The 26,101-nt window shown below is 37.3% G+C and overlaps 1 protein-coding gene across 1 annotated transcript in view; it reads left to right on the top strand.

The window, feature by feature from the left end:
- The window catches only part of PCDH15 (protocadherin related 15), a 2,324,555-nt gene that overhangs the window by 210,704 nt on the left and 2,087,750 nt on the right, over nucleotides 1–26,101 (top strand). The window lies entirely within an intron of this gene.

Raw genomic sequence — 26,101 nt, forward strand, 5'->3', positions numbered from 1 at the left:
GAGATAATATATCAAGATAAAGTAGACTTTCTTTACTCTGAGAATCGTAGAATTTACTTATAGCCAATCCCTCTCTTACATAGGGCTTGGAAGAGTCCTCGAGGGCTTCTTGTTCTTTACATTTCCTTGACTTTATTTAAATTTAACAAAATTATCTTTGGGAAACCCTCTGTTATGTACACACACACATTTCTTAAACACCTAATATGCTCCAAGCATTATGTTAAGTGCTGGGAATACAGAGACAAAAGATAGTCCTTGACCCAAAGGAGCTTACAGTCTAATGAGTTTATATGCATCTATCTATAATTAAACTATCCCTAAGTCTGTCATCCAGTCAGGTATCTATCTATTTATCTAGTCTATCTGTCTATCTGTCTGTCTATCTTAGAGTGGACTAGATTTGAAATTTACTCTCCTTTTACACCAAAGCCAGTCCACAATCCACTATTCTACTGCCTTCCATCATTATCTCCTTTTTCCTTTTTGTAAAATGTTATTGACACCATTTACTTTTATACCTCTCACACACACTTGTGTGTATGTATATGTATGTATGGACACACACACATACACACACACACACACACACACACACACACACACACACACACACACACAAACCCAATCTACCAAAATGGCCCTTGATACCAAAATACAGGAAAGAAAACATTTATCAAATCTGAAAAACAAAATAAGTATTTTTGATCAAATAAGTAACGTTCCCGACCGTATCAACAAGCACCCCAATTATGCAGGGGAGCCTGCTATCACAGGTTCCTTGATCTATTTTTCTAAAAGGAATGGCAACTTTTGTGGGGTTAACAATTTCCCGTAACCAAGCACATATATCATTCACCTATTTCAGGGTAAAAAGTCAGTACCCTGAACTTCAGAAGAAATACAGAGAAATCAAAAAGCAACAGACATGGTTCCAACTGTCTGACCATAATCAATACATACATCACAAATCAACATACAGGTCCAACTGTCTAACCATAGTTACCTGAGAGGGAAGCACCAATATCTGGGTTTTCAAAGTTAACGGGTTCCTTAGGGGCTTCCCAGAGTCTTGTCTAAACAAATAAATACTCCAGGTCAGTAAGACCCAAAGTAAAAACCTCACCTTCAGGTTCGTTATACCTTTTGTAGAGTCCGAGGGCATCCCAATCCTTGAGAATCAATGCCTCCTTAATAAAGGTGTGGGCCTTCCTACAAATCTTCCCTAATCAAACTTCCTTTAATGGGCAGGCCCATTCATGGGTAGGGAAGATCTTTAATGACATTAAAATAATCAACAATACAAATACTTTGCTAATTATAGAAACTCTTGGTTTTGTACTTTACTCCTAGTAAAGATTCTTGGTTGATAAAGGCAAGAATCAACCAGAGGCACTTTATACTACAAAAAAAAAACAGCAAAAACCTCTACTTTGCTTGCCATCACACATGCCTGCCAACTCTGCATCAAAAGCAGAGCATTATGTTTGAGCATCTTTTTTTTCCCCGTGGGATCTAGATTGTCCACTGATTTAAATCCCGGTGTCTTTAGCTCATCCCATTGTTTCAATTTAGATTATTGTAGATGGTATTTAATTAGTTATGATTTATTCACTCTTCTCCTCACAGTCTTTCCTTATAATATAATAATATTAAATTGGTTCAAATATCACAATTTTTCTAGCAAAAACAAAGTAGATGGTATGTGTCTTTCTCTGTCTCACTGTTTTTCTGTCTCACACACACAACTCTATTATCCCATATTATATTGTATATTTATAACAAAGTATATAAGATGATTATTTTGTCAAGCTATTATTATTACGTGACATATGTATACATATATGTATATACATATATACATATATGTATATAACCTCTGCATTTTTAAGTCAAAATGCAACCCTATCACCACATCAGAACATCAGATTGTTGGGGGTACAACCAAGGTGGTGGAGTAGAAGCATGGACCTGCCTTAGCTCTCCCTCCAAAGCCCTTAAAATACCTGTAAAAATGACTCTAAACAAATTCTAGAGAAGTAGAAGCCATACAATAACACAGTGAAACAGATTTCCACTTGTAGACAACCTGAAAGGCCAATAAGAATGGTCTATTGCACCAGTCTTGGAGTGGAGTACAGCCTAGTGTGGGCTGCACCAGCACAGATGGGTTTGTAACATGCTTCAGGTCACTGAATCACAGACACTTGTAGTGGTTTCCAGATTTCTCAACACGCAAATGTCAAAAACAGCTTCAAAAATCAGTGAGAAAGTTCTTTCACCTGAGTGAGAGGGGAACATGTTCTGGTCCCAATTCCAGGGTGGTGGTAATCATAGTCACTGCCTTAGCAGCTTCTGCTTCTGGAACTCTCAACCTTCAGATGGTGGGCAAATCGGGTGGTTTATGGATCTCAGTCCTAAGTAGTAGTCCTGGGGCAAGGAGGAGTGCTGGTGTGGCAGAGCTGGTGGAACCTGTGGAGAGAGAATCCTATTCACAGTTCCAGGGCATAAAAGAGTGCTTGTGGTTGCTCATAGACCACAGCATAGGCCAGGAGAATAGTAAACACCTCTCCCTTGACTATGCCACTTTGGAGGAACTAAGAACTTATAAGTCCCTAGAGATATCTTGGAGAATAATTGCACAAAACCTCTGAAGCCTCCACTTGACAACAGACCCAAATTCAAGTAATTGACTGAGAAAATGCCTCAATAGGGGACAAAAGGCTATAGAAAGTTCCTTTCTTGGTGAAAAAGTATTTTCTTCCATCCTTTCAGATGAGGAAGATCAAAGCATACAACCACAGGAATACAAAAACATACAACCTGAGGAAGACAGCAAGGTCATGGCTCCTCATCCAAAGTCTCCAAAAAAATTTGAATTGGTCTTATGCCAGCAACTGGTGGATCAGAGGTGCTAGTGGTTATAGAAAAGAAAGAGATAACAGCAGTGGGAGCTAGATGAGCCTGGACTATCTGTACATGACTGATTTATTGATCTGAGGGTCAAGATTTATATACTCTCTTAAGCAAGCAAACAAGCAAGGTTATTCACATGAGAACATTTTTAGTTCACATCTTTTACTTCCATATCTTAGTTCCTTCTGCATAACAACCTCTGGGTACACAATCAGGGTCAGGACAATCTCATCTTTGCTTATCAGGAATAGGATGGAGCGCCAATCCTGAGAACATCAGTCTTTATGCTAGTATAAGTCTCAAGTAAAACCTGGATAGTACCTCCCATTCTGGACTCCATCAGTACTGGCCTCTACAGTCTCAGGCCATGGAAGAGCTCAAAAAGGATTTTGAAAATGAAGTAAGAGAGCTGGAGGAAAAATTGCAAAGAGAAGTGGGAGTGATGCAAGAAAATCATGAAAAAATTAGCCAATAACTAAGTAAAGGAGACCCAAAAAACACTGAAGGAAGCAATACCTTTAAAAAGTAGACCAACCAAAGTCACAAAAGAGGTCCAAAAAGCCACAGAGGGGAAGGATCCCTTTGAAAGCAGAATTGACCAAATGGAAAAAGAGGTCCAAAAGCTCGTTGAAGAAAAGAGTCCTTTAAAAATTATGTTGGAGCTGATGGAAGCTAATGACTTTATGAGAAATCAAGAAATTATAAAACAAAACAAAAAGAATGAAAAAAATAGAAGAGAATGTGATATATCTTATTAAAAAAAAAACAATTGATGTGGAAAATAGATACGGGAGAGGTAATTTAAAAATTATTGGTCTCCCTGAAAACCATGATCAAAAAACAGAACCTGGACATTATCTTTCTAGAAATTATCATGGAAACCTGCCCTGATATTGTATGACCAGAGTGTAAAACAGAAATGGAAAGAATTAACCAAATAACCTCCTGAAAGAGACCACAAAAGGAAAACTCCTATGAATACTATAGCCAAGCTCCAGAGTTCCCAGTTCAAGAGGAAAATATTACAAGCAACCAGAAAGAAACAATTCAAGTATTGTGCAAATGCAATCAGGATAACACAGGATTTAGCAGGTTCTATACTAAGGGATCGGAGAGCTTAGAATGTGATGTTCCAGAGGACAAAGGAGGCAGGATTACAACCAGGAGCAAAATATGAAGGAAAAATACCTAAATAATAAAACTTACTCTTGAGTAGAATGTACTAGGATTAAGAGAAAGGCAGAGGTAACATATAGCAAATTATCTCACATAAAAAAGAGACAAGAAAGAGCTTTTATAATGGAGGGGAAGTGGGGGGAGATGAAAGGGAATAAGTGAGCTTTAATCTCTTGGGATTTGGGTTAAGGAGGGAATAACATACACTCAATTGAGTATGGAAGTCTCTTTTATCCTGTAGGAAGACAAGGGGTAAGGTGATAAGAGAGGGAAGATAATAGAAGGGATAGCAAATTAGGGAAAGGGATAGTCAGAAGCAATTTCTATTAAGGGGGACAGGTCAAGAGAGAATGCAATAAATTAAAAGCAGGACAGGACAGAGGGAAATATGGTTAGACTTTTGCAACATTAACTGTTATGGAAGTGTTTTGCATGTCTACACATGTATGACTTACGTTGAATTGCTTGCTTTCATAAAGAAAGTATGTGGGGAGGGAAGAAGGGAGAGAATGTGAAACCCAAAGATTTAAAAATGAATGCTAAAACTGTTTTTTCAAGTAACTGGGAAATAAGATGTACCAGCAATGGGTTATAGAAATCAATTTTGCCCTATAGGTAAATAGAGGAGAGAGAGATAGAAGGTGTGGGGGCTATGAGAGAAAGGAGGACAGAGTGGAGGAAGGGGTGGATAGGGAGCACATTGTCCTGGGGTGTGGGGTGGGGAGAGATGGGAAGAAAATTTGGAATTCAAATTCCTGTGGAAATGAATGTTGAAAACTGAAAAATAAATAAATTATATATATTTTTAAAAAGAAGGACATCAGAATATCAAGGCCTAAGGCATGAGGATCACAGTTATTTTTCATTTCATTTTCTTCATTCCTAGACCAGTAAACTAAATACATATATCTTGTTTCCAAATGGATGAGATTGTTAAGGGCTTCCATTTCAGGCCATGTGAGAAACTATTGAAGGAATGCTTGGGTGCATGTTCTTTAGAACACTTAGGAGAGACAAGGAAGGCAACTTCCAGTATTTGGAGGACTTTCACATGGAGGGAAGATCAATGGGAACAAGTTGTAAAGAAGCTCATTTAAGCTTAATGTTAAGAAATACTCCTTAATAAGTCACATTATTTAAAAATGCAAAAGCCTACCCCTGGAAATAATGGCTTCTTTCTCAGAGATATTTAAACAATGGCTGAATGACCACTTAGGAGGCATTTTGTACAGGAGATTTATTATTATTTTTTCAATATTTGAGTTTGCTTAGACAGCCCTTAAATTCCCTTCCAACGCTGAGAGTCAGAGGTTTGGTGACTATTTATATCTTGAAGCATCTCTCTATATTATGTTGAGATCTAATGCCCTCTTAGCCTCAAAGGACTGAATCAATCATTGCAAGGTTGATTCATCACTTGCAGTGGATTTCACAAGTACTTATGTATTCTCAGCTGTTCAGCTCTTTAGCTGAGATCACAAATTCTTCCATTGACTCGTTGGTGCCTTAGGTGTCTCAACTTCCTATCCACTCTCAGAATGAGCATGGGTGAATATTTCTATGCAGTTTGAAAAGGAGGCAGATTAGGAAGAGTGCAAGATCATGCAAAATATGAACAAGCTTGCAACCAATAAATCATCCAAGCAACGGATATTTATTAAATGTTTGCTCTTTTCCAGCTGTCCTGGGCACAAGAGATGGGAACATAAAAGGAAACAACTCTGCCCTTAGAGAAGTTTACATTCTATACTAAAAATGAAACAAAACAAGGAAAACATTAACACAAAACTACACAAAATAAACGCTGGGTAATTTTTTGAGGGGATGAACGAGCACTTGGGGGATATGCAAAGGTTTCATGTATAAGGGGACATTTGAACTGAGCTTTGAAGGAAATGAAGGCTTTTGAAATAGAGGTGAGAAGAGAAAATATTCCAGATATGGTGTTCCAGTAGAAAAGCATAGATATGGGTAATAGCGCTTCCTATGTGAGGGAAACAAGAAAGTGTGAAGGGAACTGGAAATGGATTGTAAGATGAAAAAGAACTTGACGCCAGGTTCAGAATGTTTTTGAATGCTAAACAATGAAGTTTGTTTTTGAGGGAATAGGGGAACACAGGAGTTTATTGACTGGTGAGTGAGGTGGTCAGACTTGTGCTTAAAGAAAATTGTTTCTGCAGGTTTGTTGTCCAAGAGAATTTCAGTTCAATATAATCTAAAAAGGAAATACACGTGATTTTTAAGAGTGTCCTACGTTCAAGAAATTGCTCTAGATACAGTGAATATGAAAATTTCCATAACACTGGCCATGCTCTCAGGTAATTTACAGACTGTTCAGGAAAATGCAAAAGGATATAGATAACAGTGATGTCAGCGAGGGAGAACTGAGTCAAGGAACAATCCAGGGATCCTAGGAGGAATTTGAGGAGACATCACTTTTCCTGTAGCAATGTTTTGCAGTAAGGCAAAAATATCTCCCTTCCCTTTGGGGAGAAAAAGGTAAAGATGCCATCTAATGCATGCTTTGAAGAGCAGAAGGACTGCAGCAGATGCGAGGGGAATGGCCTTAAGGTCAGCATATTGTAGAAGATAAAAAATGGTCTTAGGATCAGGAAAACCTGATTTGAAATCATGACTCAGAAATTTGGTAGTGGACTGTGTGACTTTGGGGAAATCATTTCATCATTTTTACTTCAGTTTCCTTATTTGTAAAATGAGATTATGATCTCTAAGGTCCCTTGTAGTTCACGTCTAGGATTGTATGACCTCTGGCTCAACTGCCACCTGTCCAACTCTCTGTGTACCCAATTCCCAATTCTGGCCATCTTAGTTTAGCTCCTTCCTCCCTGACAGCTCTCCCCATTCCCTCAGTTTACCCTTTCCTATCCTTGGCACATGTCCCAGTGGCACAGAAACATTCATCTCATTATTAGGAGATGGACAATTATTGTAAAAGAATCAAAGTACATTTTCTGAGCCCCATCTATATGCAGAGTATATATACTTTGTACAAACTGAGTGATAATAAATAATATGTTAATATCTAATACATAATTATTAGATAATGCACTCTATTATTATATTAATACAATATATAATTGTTATATACAGTAAGTGTATGTTATTATATTGGAAATAAAAGAAATTTAGCAGTTCCGTTGCTCTGGGGAAGCCACTACCATTTCTCTACTTTTCAGTTCCTTTGTCTCTAAAATAAGGTGATTAGACTAGGTGACCTGGAAGGTCCCTTTGAGTTCTAATGGACCTTGGAGAACATCAAATCCAACTCACTTAAAAATGAGGGCAACAAAATCTACAGGGGTTAAGTGACTTGCAAAAAGTCAAAAGTCACACAATGAGTTGGTGACAATTGATTTCCCTTTCATGACATGATTAATAATTCTATGGAAGTTGGGTCTGAATCTAGGTTTTGTGACACCCAGATTTCCCACTGCTCCTGTTCCCTGCAGTAGAAAAAGGGGGATTTTTGGAAGTTTACGCAGACAAAAAGCATATAAATTAGCCTCTGCTGTCTGATTGCAAACTCTGAAATACTCTAAGGGCTATGACAAAGGCTAAAAGAGACAAGTGTCTTACATACAAATTAAGTGCTTTGACACCAGCTGAACTACTGGTAGCTTGATTTCTCTCAGCGTTCAGTTGTTTTTCTTCTCCCCGCCTTGGGGCTATGCTAGGCCATTCTCCCAGATTCTGAACCTCCTGGACAAGTGGATATTCTGATAGTGGATCTTCAGGAGATGCTAATTATCTCTTTAACACATTTCAGCTCCCTATGAGCTGACTGGGGGCTAGGCCATCTTTCAGGCCATCTGGTGCCCTAAGTCAAGGGGACTCCACTCACACCCGGCCCTTTTCTCTCCTTTCCCCTTGCTGCAGTAAGATATTGAATTTAAATCTTATTACAGGCCAAAAATGTCAATAGTAATAAATGAAATGAAAGAAAGGTTTAATTTTACTGCTGCCTCATTAACATCTTTACTTTCCATCTTGACACCTTTCTGTGTCTACTAATCATGATCCATTTATTTACAAAATGATGAAGGTCACAGGGTATGTGTACCTCAGTCTGTTGAATTACTGTCATACATTTTGACACATATTGTACAAAAATAAATATTGTTCAAAGCCTAGGATTGGTTCCAGATAATGATGGGGAGGGTATTTAAACAAATATTGAAAATTAGCTGCTAATATAAATTTTAAAGAACCTAACATCAGATAACCTTCTAACAATTCTAATTCAAATTATTTTACATGTGTATGTATAGCTTATACATACATATATATATATATATATGCATATATACATATACTGTGCTTCCCAAAGTTCCAAAGGTTGTTGTGTGTGTATATATGTCTGTGTGTGCACATGTATGTATACATATATACATATGTGCATACATAAACACACAAATAAATATATGTATGTATATGTGTGTGCACGTGTGCACGTATGTGTGTGTGTGCGTGTGTGTGTGCATAAGGATGCAGGCGTTTGTGAACCAGTGCCTTTGTAATGATCTTTGGAGTATGCAGCTGGAATTTAGATGGAACTAAACAATAATACTTTGACAGCTACAGCACAGTGATATTTACTGAGTTCTTTAGGATAATTCTGTCTTTTTTGCTTTTGTATTTTCTTCACATTTTAAAAATGATTGTAGGCTAAGAGATTCACAGTATCTCAGTATCTGAAAACACTTCAAAGGATTAATAACAATTTAAAATATACAGGTTACCTGATCTATGTAATTTCATTTAATCTTCATGACAACCCTTTTATTTGGATGTGATTATTATACTTATTTTGGAGATTAAGTGATATTGAAGGTGAGAGAATTGAAGTGACTTCCCTAGGTCACCCAGCTAGTAAGTGTCTGAGGTCAAATTAGAACTCATATCTTCATACCTGCAGGCTTAACACTCTAGAGTAATGAGTCTATGAATCTACTCTAGATTAATGAACACACCTAGCTCCCAGCCTACACCTGAACCCAAATTCTCTATAAAGATACCAAAAACTGGTGGTTGAAGACCTACAGTGAAGGAGTTCCAAGGCAGGCCCAGTTGCCATGAACTTCCTGTCCACAGTCTTGCCCAAATCCGATTTTCTATAATTCCTACCATTTGGCTCTATTTCTGATCTGGAATTGTGGTGGAAGAATAATTAGCACAGTCCGGTAGGAAGAGTGTTGTAATTGGAACTGGGTATGGGCGGAGCAGTGTATGTGTGCAGTGGTATAAGGGAGCAGAATAAACTTGTATTAAACACATACCAGGTGGTAGGCACTGTGCTGTCCTGACATTATCTCTATTTTACAATCAAAAAACTGAGGCTGAAAAATAAAGCAATTGCTCAGGGTCATTAAGCTCCTAAGTGTCTGAGGTTGACGTTGTATTCATGACTTTCTGTACTCTGTCCACTGTGTGCCTGGCTGCCTCTAAGTGGATCTAAGTTCAGTTACTGTCTCTGTCATGTGCTACCTGTGTAACCTTAAAAAGTCACTCTGTTCTTTGGTTCTTAATTTCCTTAATTGTAAAATAAGGAGGTTGGAATAAATGATCTTGAAGATTAATTTCATCACTGTGTCCATCATACTAAGAACTCAAATTGCCTCTCTCTTCCATGTAACAGTCTGTTGACTAGGTACAGGCCGCTAATGTGGCCCTGTATCCCTGTCTTCTCTTCCTGAGTGTCTGGAACAACTCTTTAGATGCCATCATCTTGCCATTCATCATGGTGGCCAGCTGCATTATAGATGTTCTCTGGTTTCTTAGTGGGGAGTGGGTGGGGGGGGAAGGGCCTGAGGTAAGAATGTTGCAAAAGCACCTTTTCTTTTAGAAGTTTTTCAGAGTAAAAAGAAAACAATAGTATCCTGACCAATGTTGGGTCCAGGCACTGTAGCTCTAAATATCTGTTGCTGGAGGAATAACTGCTTTTTTTCTCAGAATTACTTATCTGTAATTTATAAAAATACTCATCACTGCCTGTAAGCAACGATGAAGCTTGTCTGTATCTTAGGAACTATGTCACTTCTTGACTAGGTCCAATGACATTCCTATCATCTCTTTAGTCATCAATGACATCCAAATGTGACCTTTCCTGTGTCTCTACCAAGAGTTTCCTCTAACTTGTAGTTTCAATAGAAAATAGCTTCATTCTATTTGTACAGAAATGGTAGCCTTGGATATTAATAAAGTAGGCTAAATGAGCTGAAATTAGAAGCAGTGTGTGTCAATGTGTTTCCATGGCAAGGAGGTGGGAGGTGACAAAGAAATTTCTTATCAGTTGACCCTGAATCCAGAGTGTAGGTTGAAGGATACTGGTTTAATACTGCTCAAAAGTCTTTGCTGTATAGTGTGTGTGTGTGTGTGTGTGTGTGTGTGTGTGTGTGTGTGTGAATGTGAAAGGAGGAATCTTAGAAAGTAAGTTCTGGGAATTATTAAAGTCATAATTGACTATTTTTCATTTTGATCCTATAATAACTCAGAAATCTTCTGTGTTCTGTCTTAAAGGTCCAGAGCCTAACCTATACCTGACCACTTCTATGTCTATGCATAAATCTCCGTTGATGATATGCCCAATAAGTGTTTTCCTAGGTCTTAAAGTTCTCCAAATCCCAGAGACAAGAAATTACAAATTATTGTATGAGAATTTCACTGCTAAAATTTTAGTAGGTCATAATTCTTCATTATCTCAAATAATGATGTTTTTAATGAAATTCTAAGTCGATTTTTCTAGCATGTGTTTGTTATTTCCTCTCTTTAATAAAATAAATGAAATTAGATTGAAACAGAAAAATGAAAACCATTCATAAAATGCTTATTAAATGCGTACTGTGTACTTAAAACAAAAATCAGCACTGGGGATGCAAAGACAAAAATGAAAGCAATATCTGCCCTCAGGCATCATATATCCTATTGGGAAGAAATAATGTACATGCAAATAAATATATACAAAATCATTTCCCCCACCTTACACCTGTACTGAGCTGAGCTGGGGCCCAAATTGAACAGGAGAAAAACTGGCAAGCCTGATGATCTTTTAAAAATTGCATTGTCTTAATGACCCTGAGATTTTCCCAAGGCTGCTTGGTAATACCTCAGTAATAGAATCCTGGTCTTCTTTCTTAGACTATTGTACTAGTCTCTGTTGTAGTTTAGACTAAGATGTATTCTCTAATTTTATAGCTTAGGGGAATATCATAAATAGTCTCTACTTGACACATTTTCCAACACTGAGTGCTATGCAACAGGGGAATAAGCGGCCTTTGAAGCTAGCAGATTTTCTGTCCTTGGGGGTCTGCAAGGACAGGTCAGATATCTCATAGAGTATATGGAAGTTAATCTTGTTTGGATCTTGGTTAGACTTCCTGGCTCTGAGGTCTCTTTGAACTTCGATTCTGTGATTTTGTGACAGTGTCTAGCCACAGAGTTCACACTTTAATTTGCACACACTTACAAAGAATAAATCACAATCTCATCAGGGTGAAGACTCTTGCTAATTAGCACCAGCATCCTTGTTCCTTTGCTTCCTCACCGTGCTTATGATTGAATTGATAGGGTCTAGATTTCTCTCCCTGTTTAATTTAAGCAGTCAGTAAGAAAAAGAAGAAATCTGTTTCTTACATTTAAAGTGCCAATATTCATTCAAATCATGTCTTGTACAGAGAAGGGACCATCTTGCCTACATGTACTCCATCTGTAACGTGAAATTTACCTGTGCATTTTGGTATCCGTTAGCCCATTCGTAGCATAAGTGTAAGTCTCTCCTGCATAGACTGACCCCACATATCCACATTATAGCAGAACACTCATGTAAAGCAAAAGAGATAAGAAAATTATATCTACCTCCCAGATATTTGTTTGTTTTCTAGAAGAGTCCTTATTCCTGAGCTATTGTACCTTTAAATCTTTAATGTAATAACCTTAATTAGCTGTAACTCAGAACTGCAGTGTTATATGGAGGGAATAACGTGGACAGAGTACAGTCTGAAAAGCTCAGTAGTGTCAAGGTGTGTATTTCCAGCATAATACCATAATGAATAGCCGTCAGAGAGCAAAAACACACAAAAGGTAGAGAAGGTATCACTTTCTTTGGAGGTTCTACCCTACAACACTCTTTCTAACATAGTGGCCACATATTATCAGAGTGTTAGAATGAGGGCCAAAAGTGGTTTAATGGCAAGAATGGTTAGCTTTAAGGAAGAAGATGATTTTGAACATTGCTTCATCACTTATAATGTAATAGTCATGGACAAATCACTTATACTTTCCCAGGGTCAGGTTTTGCTTGAGACTAATAATGTCTACATTACTAGTGTAGGATTGTGAGCAAAAGAAAATTTTACTCTATTGCTAGAAATTCACAATTAAGGTAAATAAAGAAATCATAGATTAGCACTAGAACTTGCTAATGAAGCACATAGAATCAAGTTCCTTTGACTCTCCCAAACAGGGAGAAAAGTCATATTAGTTGTTGGGGAGGAATAAAGAAGAATTTTGGTGTTATGGATGCATTTTAGGTCAAATGCAGCCTTTAAATTATATCCAGATGCATTTGTTCTATTGTTTGTTTTAAACAAACCTCTCCAGTACATTTGGCAAGAGAATGCCAGATGGGCTCTTGAAGAGTTGGATGCAACTGAAAAGACTCAACAATAATCAATAGAAATAACAATCATGATATAAATACATTATTTGCAATTATCAATCTATTTAAAAATAAAAATTAGTCAATCATGCACTCCTTTTTAAGGAATGGTGCTTTTATGTACTAAATTAAAAAAGCGCCCTTGATTTTATTAGTTTGAGCTTTTTCAACTGAATCTACATGCATGTATTTCTTCCATTGTTATGTTTACCAAGCAGTAGAAAAAAGAATAATACCATAACTTTAGATTTGAACCAGAAATATGTAGTCATTTAGTTCAATGTGGACATTTTACTCTTAAAGAGACTCAGTGAGAATGAATAACTTCCCTCAGATGACACAAAGTAGCAGGAAGTGGGAAAGAAAGAATTTGAACCCAGGTGTAATGTTAGAGTTAAAGACATTTTCTGCCCCTTAATTGGCCTCACCTGGAGCCCACTAAGGGAAGCTTGATTAGAGGAGGCCTGTTTTGTAGGAACCCTCCCACACTTTTTGTTAATTAATGAGGCACTGGGTCTCTAGGGTCCTGCCCCCCACCTCTGAAAAGTTTGTATATACTCTGAGGTGAGGTTTTGCTTTGGGGGCTTGGAAGAAGGTTCCTGGGCCAGGTAAGACTCTGGATAGACATGTTCCCTACTCTGCTTTGAAAACCCAGATGTTGGTGCTTCTCTCTCTGGTAACTGTGTATGTATGCAATGGTCAGACAGGTAGCCCTGTCTGTTGATCTGTGTTGTATGTATTGCTGATGGTCAGATATTTAGAAGCCTAGTCTGTCAGTCTTTATTTCTCTGCTTGTATTTTGTCTGTTGGTCTATGTGTTTGACTAAAGTGATTGTTGGCCCCTCAAAAGTTGTTTTCCTTTTAGAAAAGCAGATTTAAGAACTTGTACAAGCATGTCATCCTGTATATGCCAGAGTGCTTGCTGCTACAACAGGTCATGTGACTTAAAATCTAGAATTCTCATGTCTACATACAGCTATTGAGAAACATGGCTAGGAAGTCAGGTTGAATTTTTCATGGATCATGACATCATAATTCAGACACCAGGAACATGAGTATAGTGCTACACCTATTCCAATTTTAGTTCATTCAATAAGCTTCACAGTTTCATAAAATCTAAAAACCTAGACCTTGTAGAGGCCTTTATCTGGGTCATGTAGGTCAGCCCCCTAAATTTACAAGTGAAGAACCTGAAGTCCAGAGTCTAGATATTTTGTCTAATGCCACAATAAAAAATGACAGTCAGGATTCAAACTTGAGTCTGTAAATCTAAGTTTACATCTCTTCCCACCATACCACTCTGAATTCATTAAAAATTTCTTATGTGCATACTATATATGTCTCTGAAGAAAAAAATGAACAGATAAACAATGTGACACCTATATTCTAAAGAAGCCAATAGATAAAAGGGACCTGAAAAGCACATGTGTGAGGGATACGAAGAGGTGCCCATATTGGGGCATGCTGTTCCAATCTGGAAAGTCAGAAGTAGTTCAAGGAGGAGAATGAACTGTAGCTGGCCTGTGACCCTCCCAAAAATGAAGGCCCAGGAGAAATAATAATATTCACAATAAAAAAAAAAAAACAATAGTGAAAAAGACAGCATTATGGAGGTACACTTTGGCATGACTGTATCACAGGAGTGAGTGAGTGTTCCACACATTGAGGGAAGTTTCAAGGTGAGGAAAATAAATATTTCTCTTATATTAATAATCAATTATTGAATTAGGACTAAGGTTTCTCTCTCCTATTTCCTCATTCAGAAATCAACTCCTTTGAAATGCAGGAATGATAATGAGATTAAATCTTGGATGAAACTTACACAACTAGGAAAACTTAGATCTGACCAAAAAATAAAGAAATTCTAGTCTAGGTGAATTGGTGAATTCCAGTCCATTATGTTTTAGTCAGATGATTAGTGGAAGTAGATTCCCCATTTTGTCTAGATTACCTTGGAGGGGGTGGTATGGGTATAGGTAAGTCTTTTGGACAAAGACTGAGGGATCAGTCACCCTCCAGTTTTTCCGGAGAATAAGCCCATCTCTCATTATAATAATACTTCCCTCATTACTTCTTTTTTTTTTTAATTTTTAATTTTTTTTTAATTTTTTAATGTTTAACAATCACTGCCATACAATTGAGATTTTATCCCCCCTACACCTACCCCCCACTACCCCCCTCCCTCCCCACGACTGCATATAATTCTATATAGGTTCTACATATACTTTCCTATTGAGTATATTTTCACTATACTCATGCTATGTAGTCAGACTAAAATAGATGAAAGAAATCATATAACAAATCAAAACATGATACACAAAAACATACACATACACAAACATGATCTGCTACATTTTGCGAATGACTTCCATATTTTTTTCTCTGAGTGTGGAAGGCATTTTGCCTTGAGAACCACAATTGGGATTTTTTGTTTTTTTAAGAAGTTCTTGCATTATTACGAAATTCCAAGTCTACCAGAAAAAACTCTCGCACACTGTGGTCGTTGCTGTGCACAAAGTTCTCCTGGTTCTGCTCCTTTCACTCATCATCAGGTCATATAAGTCCTTCCAGGCCTCTCTGAAGTCTTCTTGTTCATCATTTCTTATGGCACAATAGTACTCCATTACATTCATATACCATAATTTATTCAGCCATTCCCCAATTGATGGACATCCCCTTGACTTCCAGGTTTTGGCAACTACAAAGAGTGCTGCTATAAATATTTTTGAACATGTGGGACCCTTTCCCATTTTTATGATCTCTTGGGGATACAGTCCTAGTAGCGATATTGCTGGGTCAAAGGGTATGCACATTTTTGTAGCCCTTTGGACATAGTTCCAAATTGCTCTTCAGAATGGTTGGATGCGCTCGCAGCTCCACCAACAATGAATTAGTGTTCCAACTCTCCCACATGCTCTCCAGCATTTATCATTTTCTTGTTCTGTCATGTTTGCCAATCTTATAGGTGTGATGTGGTACCTCAGAGTTGTTTTGATTTGCATCTCTCTAATCAATAGTGATTTAGAACATTTTTTCATATGATTATAGATATCTTTAATTTCTTCTTCTGAAAATTGCCTGTTCATATCCTTTGACCATTTATCAATTGGGGAATGACTTGTATGATTATACATTTCAGTCAGTTCTCTATATATTCTAGAAATGAGGCCTTTATCCCCGAGCTTAGCTGTAAAAATTCTTTCCCAATTTACTACATCCCTCCGGATTTTGGTTGCATTAGGTTTGGTTGTGCAAAAACTTCTCAGTTTAATGTAATCAAAGTTATCCATTTTGGATTTCATAATGCTTTCTATCTCTTCTTTAGTAAAAAATTCTTCCCTTCTCCATAAATCTGATAAATACACTATTCCTTGCTTCTCCAGTTTATTCATGGTATCAGTCTTAATACCTAAATCATGTACCCATTTGGACTTTATTCTTGTGTACGGTGTCAGGTATGGGTCTATGCCTAATTTCCGCCACACTGTTATCCAGTTTTCCCAGCAATTTTTGTCAAACAGTGAGTTCTTATCCCAGAAGCTGGGGTCCTTGGGTTTATCAAACAGAAGGTTGCTATATTCCTTGCCTACTGCATCTTGAGTGCCAAGTCTATTCCACTTGTCTACCTCTCTGTTTCTTAGCCAATACCAAGTGGTTTTGATAATTGCTGCCTTATAGTACAGTTTGAGGTCTCGTAGTGCTAGGCCACCTTCCCAAGCATTTCTTTTCATTAGTCCTTTTGATATTCTGGACCTTTTGTTTTTCCAAATGAATTTTGATATTATTTTATCCAGCTCTAGAAAATAATTGTCTGGTAGTTTAATTGGTATGGCACTAAATAAGTAAATTAATTTAGATAGAATTGTCATTTTTATTATATTAGCACGGCCTACCCATGAGCAACTAACGTTTTTCCACTTACTTAAATCTGACTTTATTTGTACAAAAAGTGTCTTGTAATTGTGTTCATATAATCCCTGGGTTTGTTTTGGCAGGTAAACTCCTAAGTATTTTATACTGTCTACCCTAGCTTTAAATGGGATTTCTCTTTCTATCTCTTGCTGTTGGACTTTGCTGCTAATATATAGGAATGCAGAAGATTTGTGTGGGTTTATTTTGTACCCTGCAACTTTGCCAAAGTTGTTTATTATTTCAAGTAATTTTTTACTTGAATCTCTGGGATTCTCTAAGTAGATCATCATATCATCTGCAAAGAGTGATAACTTAGTTTCTTCTTTGGCTATTCTTATTCCTTCAATATCTTTATCTTGTCTAATTGCTACAGCTAACATTTCTAGTACCATATTGAATAATAGTGGTGATAATGGACATCCTTGTTTCACCCCTGATCTTATTGGGAATGCATCTAGCTTATCCCCATTGCATATAATGCTTGCTGAAGGTTTTAGATAGATACTGCTTATTATTTTATGGAAAACTCCCTTTATTCCTATGTTCTCCAGTGTTTTTAGTAGGAATGGGTGTTGTATTTTGTCAAAAGCCTTTTCTCCATCTATTGAGATAATCATGTGGTTTTTGTTAGCTTTGTTGTTGATGTGATTGATAATGCTAATAGTTTTCCTAATATTGAACCAGCCCTGTAATCCTGGTATGAATCCTACCTGATCATAATGTATTAATCTCGTGATAAGATGCTGTATTCGTTTTGCTAAAATCTTATTTAAAATTTTTGCATCTATATTCATTAGGAAAATTGGTCTATAATTTTCTTTCTCTGTTTTGTCTCTTCCTGGTTTGGGTATCAAAACCATATTTGTATCATAGAAAGAATTTGGGAGGACTCCTTCTTCCCCAATTTTCCAAAATAGTCTATATTGTATTGGAATTAATTGTTCTTTAAATGTTTGATAGAATTCACTTGTGAATCCATCTGGCCCTGGAGATTTTTTCCTAGGGAGTTCATTGATGGCTTGTTCAATTTCTTTTTCTGAGATGGGGTTGTTTAAGTATTCAACTTCCTCTTCTGTTAATCTGGGCAATTTGTATTTTTTAAAATATTCATCCATCTCGTTTAGATTATCGAATTTGTGGGCATAAAGTTGGGCAAAGTAGTTTCTAATTATTGTTTTAATTTCCTCCTCATTGGAGGTGAGTTCACCCCTTTCATTTTTAATATTAGTAATTTGGTTTTCTTCTTTCTTTTTTTTAATCAGATTGACCAAAGGTTTATCAATTTTATTAGTTTTTTCATAAAACCAACTATTGTTTTATTTATCATTTCAATAGTTTTCTTAATTTCAATTTTATTATCTCTAGTTTGGTTTTCAGTATTTCTAATTTGGTATTTACTTGGGGATTTTCAATTTGTTCTTTTTCTAGCTTTTTCAACTGCAAGCCTAAGTCATTGATCTCCTCTCTCTCTATTTTATTTATGTAAGCATTCAAAGATATAAAACTTCCCCTAATAACTGCTTTTGCAGTATCCCGTAAGATTTGGTATGTTGTCTCACTATTGTCATTCTCTTGAATGAAATTGTTGATTGTTTCTATGATTTCTTCTTTAACCCAACCCTTCTTTAGAATTAGATTATTTAGTTTCCAATTGATTTTTGGTTTATCTTTCCATGGCCTTTTATTACATGTAATTTTTAATGCATTATGATCTGAGAAGGATGCATTGATTATCTCTACCTTTCTGCACTGGATTGTGAGATTTTTATGTCCTAGTACATGGTCAATTTTTGTAAATGTTCCATGTACCGCTGAGAAAAAGGTATATTCCTTTCTATTCCCATTTAATTTTCTCCAAAGATCTATCATATCTACCTTATCCAGAGTTTTATTTACCTCCTTAACCTCTTCCTTGTTTGTTCTGAGGTTAGATTTATCGAGTTCAGAGAGGGGGAGGTTGAGGTCCCCCACTAGTATAGTTTTGCTGTCAATTTCTTCCTTCAACTCCCCCAACCTCTCCTCTAAGAATGTGGATGCTATACCACTTGGAGCATACATGTTTAGTAATGATATTGCTTCATTGTCTATGGTGCCTTTTAGCAGGATATAGTTTCCATCCTTATCCCTTTTGATTAGATCTATTTCTGCTTTCGCTTTGTCTGAGATTAAGATTGCTATTCCTGCCTTTCTTACATGAGCTGAAGCACAATATATTCTGCTCCATCCTTTGACCTTTATCTTATGTGTATCACCCCATTTCAAATGTGTTTCTTGTAAGCAGCATATTGTTGGATTATGGCTTTTAATTCATTCTGCTATCCGTCTCCGTTTTATGGGAGAGTTCATTCCATTCACATTCACAGTTATGATTACAATCTGTGTATTTCCCTCCAACCTCTTTCCCACCATTTGTGCTTTTAGCTCTCCCATCTCCCTTCCCCTCCTCAATAGTATTCACTTTTCGCCCCCTCCTCCTGCAGCCTTCCCCTCCTTCTTTTAGCCCCCCTCCCTTTTACTCCCCTTTACTCTTATTGCTTCTTCCCTCCCTTTTAGCCTCCCTCCCCTTTCTTCCCCCTTCCCCTCCTACTACCTATAGAGCTAGTTAGGATTATCTACTTAAGATTATTGTTCCCTCCTTTAAACAAATCAGATGAGTACCTCTCAAACAATGCTCATCTCCCTCCCCTCCTTCCCTCTACTATAGTTTTGTACTCCTTCCTGTGATGTAATTTGCCATTTTCTGTTTCCTCCTTTTCACACCTCCTATTACAATCCCTTCTCATACTTAAATCATATTTTTGACATGACATCATTTACTTTATACCCGTTCACTCTATGTATATCCCTTTTATCTTAATAGCTGCACAGTTCTCAAGATTAACAGGTATCATCTTCCCTTATAGGGAGGTAAACAGTTTGCCCTAATTGAGTTGCAAGTTTTTGTTTTTGTGTTTTCCCCCCTGTTTACCTTTTTATGATTCTCTGGAGACCTGCATTTGAAGATCAAATTGTCTATTGAGTTCTGGTGTTTTGGTCAGGAAGCTCTGGAAATCCCTTATTTCGTTGAATGACTTTCTCCTTGCCTGAAATGTTATGCTGAACTTTGCTGGGTAGTTGATCCTTGGTTGAAGTCCCAACTCCTTTGCCTTACGGAATATTGGGTTCCAATTCTTTCGATCTTTTAATGTAGAAGCTGTAAGGTCCTGTGTGATCCTGACTGTGTGTCCTTGATATTTGAATTGTTTCTTTCTGGCTGCTTCTAGTATTTTCTCCTTCACTTGATAGCTCTGGAATTTGGCAACGATATTTCTTGGGGTTTTGAGTTTGGGATCCCTTTCGGTAGGGGAATGGTGGATTCTTTTGATGACTATTTTGCCCTCTGAGTCTAGTACTTCTGGGCAGTTTTCCTTGATGATTTCCTGGAAGATATTGTCCAGACACTTTTCTTCATCATGGGTTTCTGGCAGGCCAATAATTCTTAAATTTTCTTTCCTGGATCTATTTTCCAGGTTAGTTGTTTTCCCAATTAAATATTTTACATTTTCTTCTATCTTTTCATTCTTTAGATTTTGTTTGACTGATTCTTGTTGCTTCATTGAGTCATTAGTTTCTACTTGCCCAATTCTAGTCTTCATCATATTGTTTTCTTCAGTTAACTTTTGCATCTCCTTTTCCATCTGACCAATTTTTCCCTTTAAGGAGCTATTTTCTCCATTTAATTTTTGTACTTCTTTTTCCATTCAACCAATTTTCCCAGTTAGGTTTTGGGTTCCTTTTCCATTTGATCAAGCTTCCCAATTAGGTTTTGGGTTTCCTTTTCCGTTTGATTAACTCTTCCTTTTAGGGAATAATTTTCTCCAGTTAATTTTTGAACTTCCTTTTCCATTTGTTCAATTTTCCTTTTCAGAGTGATGTTCTCATCAGTGAATTCTTTTTTTATAGTTTTAAAATCATTGGCCAGTTTTTCTTTTATTTCCTTCTTCAGCTGTTCCAGGAAAGCTAGTTGTGCTTGCGAGAAATTCATAGTCCCTTCTGAAGTTTCAGATGGAAGTACAGTCTCAGCTCTGACCTGTTTGGTGTTTGTGTTTTGGTCCTTATCCCCATAGAAAGATTCTATGGTTTTTTCACTTTTCGTCGGCTTTTTCCAATTCATGATGTTGGCTGAGTGTTGTAGCTTCTGGTTCTTTCAGTCAGAAGGTACAGAACTTTGTATTGAGCTGATGTGTGTAGAAGCTAAAAGCAGGTTTTTGTTTTTTGTTTCCCAGATCAATCCTGGGGTTAGCTTGTTAGGTGTGTGGGAGGGGTCGTCTGGTCACAGGAGATCTCCTCAGCTGACCTGAGGCAAAGGCAAGGTCAGGGGATGGTGATCCCAGCTTCCCTATTGTCTTCCCTTTTCCCCTGGAGGGCTGAAGCACGCCTAGATGCTAATGCGTGTTCCCGCCCCTCCTGGGGCTTGTCTCCCAGCGCTGAGGCTTGCCTGGGTCTCAGTGCGAATTTTCTCTGTCCTGGGTCCTCTGTCCTCCTGGATCGCCTCCGCCACAGTAGGACGAATCCCCCTTTGCTATTTTCCTAGCCTCTGGTGTTATGAGACTGTTTGCCCCCTTCTGCTGTTCCCGCTGATCCAGGATTTTTCTGGGGAAATATTTTATGGTTCTTTCACGGACATCAGCGGGGAGGAGAGAGCATTTACTGATCACTCCGCCATCCTGGCTCCCAGAAGTTCAAGTAGGTGACTTACTGAAGTTTAGTCTTCAGGCTGAAGGTTTCAAGGGCTGCTGTGCTGATGTCTGGCGCTCAGTGGCTCTCACTGACTCGGTTTGGCTGGTCTCCTGCTCCTCTGGTTTCACCCGCCGCTCTCGGGCTTCTCAGGTCCCTTCCGCCCAGCTGCGCTGACTTCCCAGCACTGTGCGCTGGGGGCTCACCCCCAAGGAACAGATCCTTCCCGTGGACCTTCCAGTCTAACCTGGGCTCTTAATCCATCAAAGTCTCTCACCCACTGGATTCAGCACCTCCAAAGTTTGGTCAGATTCTCCTTTCAGAGGTATCCAGAGGAATTTGTCCAGGAGCTTAGGTGAGTTGTTGCTTTCACTCCGCCATCTTGGCTCTGCCCCCCCCCCCCCATTACTTCTTAAGCAGAGTTGATTCCCACGCTGAGGAACACTCTCTTTTCCAAATGTTTTAAAAGTATTGATGGTTCCACAAGTTAGTTCTTTTTGATCCCTGAGAGGAACAAATTAGATCATTTTTTTGGTTATATTCTAGGTGTATTTGATAAAAATGACTATAATTTGCTCAGAAACTCTGTCTCTCATAAATTTTCACTTGCCATAAGGGTAAGATGGCAACTGAGGCATAGTTCTGATTCTAGTACATATTGGCTGAGAAGGATGAATGGATTGCCTTGCTGTAGTGAGAGAACATTTGAGTTCAAATATCATATGTATATATATATACATATATATATATGTATATGTATATATATGTATATATATATATACACAGATACACATATATGTACATATATACACATATATGCATAGATGTGCACAAATGTGTATACGTATGCATGCACATGAACATGCATATATACACGCATATCATATATGCACATATACGTACGTGTGTGTATGTCTATATGTATATGTGCATGTGTGTGTATAGTGAACCCAGTCAGCACAACTATATGCGTTGCAAAACAGGAAGAAGATGGTAAGAGTAATCTAAGGTTACTTTTAACATAGAATTTATATAGTATTAGCATAGTAACTTTACATAGTGTTTTTAAAATTTTTTTTATTCTCAGGGTTCTACAATCACTACTATATAACTTACATTTTTTTCCCTGCCTCCCCCTCCTTTTCCCCTTCCTCCATGCTCCCTCCCCAAGATGGCACACAATTTTATATAGGATCTACACAAACATCCCTATTAAATACATTTTTACCATAGTCATGTTGCATAGAAGAATTAAAATTAATGAGAAAACTCATATAAGAAACCAAAATGTAATACAGAAGAAGATGATCTGCTACATTCTGCAATTGAATTCCATAGTTCTGTCTCTGAATGTGGAAGGCATTTCACCTTAAAAGACCATTGGGAATTTTTTGGGTCCTTGCATTGCAATGAAGTTCTAAGTCTACCAGAAAAATTCTTGTGTTGTTATATACAAAGTTCTCCTGGTTCTGCTCCTTTCACTCAGCATCAGTTCATATAACTCTTTCCAGGCCTTCCTGAAGTCTTCCTGTTCATCATTTAGTCCAATATTATTCCATTACATTCATATATCATAATTTTATTCAGCCGTTCCCCAATTGATGGGTATCCCCTTGATTTTCAGGTTTTGGCCACCACAAAGAGTGCTGCTATAAATATTTTTGTTCATGTGGGACCCTTTACCATTTTTATGATCTTTTTTATGATGCTAGAAGTGATATTGCTGGGTCAAAGGTTATGCACATTTTTGTATCCCTTTGGGCATAGTTCCAAATTGCTCTCCAGAATGGCAGGATCAGCTCACAACTCCACCAACAACGAATTAGTGTTCCAACTCTCCCACATCTTCTCCAATATTTATTGTCTTCCTGTTCAGTCATGTTTGCCAATCTTATAGGTGTGATGTGGTACCTCAGAGTTGTTTTGATTTGCATCTCTCTAATCAATAGTGATTTAGAGCATTTTTTTATATGACTATAGATATCTTTAAATTTTTCCTCTGAAAACTTCCTGTTCATATCCTTTGAGCATTTATCAATTAGGGAATGACTTGTTTTCTTTTATATTTGACTCAGTTCTCTACATATTTTAGAAATGAGGCCTTTATTACAGAGACTAGTTGCAGAAATTCTTTCCCAGTTTTCTGCTTCCCTCTTAATCTTAGTTGCATTGGGTTTGTTTGTGCAAAATCTCTTCAGTTTAATGTAATCAAAATTATCCATTTTGCACTTTATAATAATTTCAATCTCTTGTTTAGTCAAAGTTTCTTCCCTTCTCCATAAATCTGATAAATATGCTATTCCTTGCTCTACTCATTTGTTTATAGTATCAGTCTTTATACCTAGATCATTTACCCATTTGGACTTTATTCTTGTGTACGGTGTCAGGCATTGGTCTATGCCTAGTTTCCACCTCACTGTTACCCAGTTTTCCCAGCAATTTTTGTCTAACAGTGAGTTCTTATCCCAGAAGCTAGGGTCCTTGTGTTTATCAAATAGTTGATTGCTGTATTCATTAACTTTACATAGTATTAACATAGTATTTCATAGTGTTACATATTATCAACATAGTTTATAGTATTAACATAGTATCTTTTTAACAGTGCAAGAATACAGATAGGACAAGAAGCCAAGGAACTTGAGAGCATTAATGGTGTCCATCTTTAGCTCTGCCTCTTAAGAGCTCTTGTTTTCCTGTAAGACTTGGCTGTAATCCTACCTTATATAGGAGGCTTTTTGAGTTCTATCAGTGTCTAGTGTCTTGCCCTCTTAGGTTACATTGTATCTGCCTTGTGTGTACTGTGTTATTACCTATGTATTTATATGATGTCTCCTCTATTATGTGATAAAATTCTTTCAAAAAGGAAATGGTACTGTTTCATTTGTCTTCTTATCCCCACAACTCAGCACAATGTCTGACATATATTAAACATTTAATAAATGTGTGCTGATGGTTACTTGATTGATCTGCAAACAATCTTCACTGACATTTTTTGCCTATTTCATCCCCATTCGATAAGCTAATGCTCATAGAATTGAAGATGTAGATTCCTGATCTATCTCTTTATTTAAAAATGACAAAACCGAGATTAAATGTGATTGAGTGGCTTGATTAAGATCACCTAGTAGCGTGCAAGCATGAGAAGCAGGATTTGAACTCTTGTTCCTGGTGTTGTAGGCAGGGCTTCTTTCACATACCATTGAGGGCTAGCAGTCCCTAATGCAGAATGCAAAGGGATGCTGCTTTACGTCTTCCCCTTCTAGACCCTCTGTCACCAAGGGTACAGCAGTACTCAAGGTTTGCTTAATTGGCTGTTCATTCAGGACAAATTCGCTTTCTTTCTAGAGGCTGGTTTGCACACAGCCACAATGATAAAGCTTCCAATCCTAATTACTAAATCACATTCTCAGACTAGCCAGAGATGAAGTGTTCCCAAAATGAGCCTCGACAGTGTTATCTGCGCTGGTTTCGGAACCCATTGTAAACTCGCAAAGTGGTTTAGAGATAGCGTGGCTATGGCAATTCAGACCTGTCACCAGAGGCCTTCCTTGGCCCTTCTTGCATTCTGTGATCCCTGATAGTGCCAGAATATTTGGAAAAAATTCTCAAATACAGGTTTTGTCTTTCCATATCAGTGCTTTTCAATTTGCATTTCCATTCTTTGTGTGTTGGACTGGGATTATATGGGAAGGGGTATAGAAATTTGAGATCTGTGCAAAAAGCAAGTCAGATAAGCTTTTGGGTACAGTAATTATACCAGTTCTTATTCTTAAGATTTTTTAAAAGCACACTGCCATTTTTATAAATTTATTCTGTAAGATTCACATTTCAAGTTTTTATAAGAAGTCATTACTTGTATCAAGAGACTGTTGTCCTTAGTGGACTAATTCATATGACATAGATTAACAGCAAAGTATAACGATTGAAAGAAAAATCTTTTTCACAATGTGCAATGTCAATTTAAGATGAAGTAAAATGTAACCACTAGTGATCAGAAATTCTTTATTTAGCTTATTTTTTTCCTTTTTTTTTTTTTTTACAAACAATCTGAAGTTTTCACAGGAATGCAAACTGATGTCCTTTATATTTGTAAATTCATTATTAGAGTTTCTTTGGGTTTTTCAATGCATGAGAAATCATATATTTTTGGTGTTAATTTCCCATTGATATATCACAGCAGGATGAAGCCTGAGTTCACAGCTACAGGCTCTAATCCTGACAGGACACTAGGATTGTCTCAGTCAACTATACCAAAGCATGTGGAGAAGATAATTACTAGGTATCTGACAACTGTGACTCATATGGCCTTAAACTCTGAACTTTCCCAGTCCTATGTTGAAACTCCTCATTTTCAGGTCAAATGGATTATTACCCAGTGAGCGACAGGGTCTCTTACTTCCTCAATTAGGATGTAAGATCTAGACAAAGAATTATAATGCGTGCCAAAATGTTCTAGCTCTCCTTACTATCAATAAATGGACAATGATTGAGAACTAAATCCATCTGAGGACAGAAATCAAAAAGACTAAAAAGGATGGAAGTGCAAATATACAATAAAGGTAAGAAGGGACCAGAAGGAGGAATTCAATCAACCCACAAGCATCACTGAATTGAATTGAATTGAATCCATTGCTCCAGTCAATGAAATAATATGATATATAGGAAAGGACTGAATTCAGATTACTAAGGCATTGATTTGACCAGAGA

Source organism: Notamacropus eugenii, chromosome 1, assembly GCF_028372415.1.
Source record: "Notamacropus eugenii isolate mMacEug1 chromosome 1, mMacEug1.pri_v2, whole genome shotgun sequence".
In the NCBI taxonomy this organism is placed as follows: Eukaryota; Metazoa; Chordata; class Mammalia; order Diprotodontia; family Macropodidae; genus Notamacropus; species Notamacropus eugenii.